The following is a 1591-nucleotide window of genomic DNA, read 5'->3' on the forward strand; positions in this document are numbered from 1 at the left end:
GGGGCTTAGGTAGGGAGAGACTCCAACCACAGGGAGCTCTGAGCAAGCATCGGCCACCCCGATGAGTAACCCCAGAGCAAAAACTGCCTGTAAGAGGAGTCCTGGTCAGGCAGAAATGGTCCAGTTCCATCACCCACCATTACCATGGGAGGCCATGGCCTCAGGTAAGCTCTACCTAGGACCGGAAGATGTAGCAGCTGGAGGCTCTCCACCTATGACCCTCTTGCAGTAGGGTCTCTGGAGGGAGACCTGGGCTGCCGCTCCATGGCTATCACATCACACAGTTAGGATGCGGTGGAGTCAGGACTCAAGTCTCACTAGATAGCCAACACAAATGCAGACAAAGAATAATAAAGGGACCTTGGAGCATGACGGACCAGAGAGGACACAGCCCAAGTAGAGCCTGAGGAAGTTCTTGAGTGGGTAGAATGAGAAGTCAAAAAGATTTTTCAAATACAGTTTTTAAATAACAACCTATGAGTTACAATTATATTTGCTTTTTTTGGGGTGTGTGTATGTGTGTGTGAAAAAGAGAGAGAGACTCAATATCAGCTTCTGGCACCCATCTCACAAAAAATCAACAAAAGCTAGAACACGCTGGAAAGGCTAGGCCAGTTGCTGCGCTCTGTGTTCATGTGATAGCATGACGAGAAGGTCCCATTATCCAAAGCTTTGCAAACGTGGAACCCACAGTGCTTTACTGAAGGAGGAAACAGGAAAACAAGCAAATAAAGCACATGATTGGGGGCTGAGAGTGTCTACCTTCCAGGCTGGCATTTTCTAGTGACTGTCACTGCAAAGAGCCTCCCGCTGGTGTCTCCCAGCTGAGTACCATGTCACACGGGTGTCCTGGCATTGGAGATGCTATAACGGGGTCTTGGTGTCACAGGGACAGGAAGCCAGTGATGCAGAACCTCTGAGTCACTCTGGAACCAGAGATAAAATTAGATGGCAGAAGCTTTAAGGGACCTTAGGCATCATCTAGTGTATGACCTCCCCACCTGCATTTTTCAGAGGAGGAAATTGAGGCCCAGAGAGGCCAAGAGATTTCCTCTAGACCAGGGTTTCTCAACCCTCAGCCCCACACTACTGACATTTGGGGCCATACATGGTTTTGTTTTGTGGGGGAGGTGGGGGAGAAGAGGAGGGGCTGTCCTGTGCATTACAGGTTGTTCAGCGGCATCCACAGCCTCTATCCACTAGATCCCAGGAAGACTGTCCCAGTCACACACAACCAAAAATATCTCCAGACCCAAATGACATTGTGAAATGTCACCCCGCAAGCCACAGTTATACTCAGTTGAGAACCACAGCTCCAGGCCAAACATCCAGAGACCTCCAACTGGCGTCCTGCCTCAGAAGACACAGCCCACCTCCAACATCATGACAGCATGAGAGGACAGGACCAGTGTTTACCCTTTGACAGTGGGAATTTGAAAAGAAAAGTAGAGAGAATTTTGAACTTCACTGAAATATGCTGGCTGCAGCAGAGAGGCAGATAGAAACCTAACATTTGACCAACGTCTAATCAGAAAGAACTGCACTTTTTAAAAAAGAGGCGCCGGGCGCGGTGGCTCACGCCTGTAATCCC

Source organism: Cebus imitator, unplaced genomic scaffold (assembly GCF_001604975.1).
Source record: "Cebus imitator isolate Cc_AM_T3 unplaced genomic scaffold, Cebus_imitator-1.0 Scaffold52, whole genome shotgun sequence".
NCBI lineage: Eukaryota > Metazoa > Chordata > Mammalia > Primates > Cebidae > Cebus > Cebus imitator.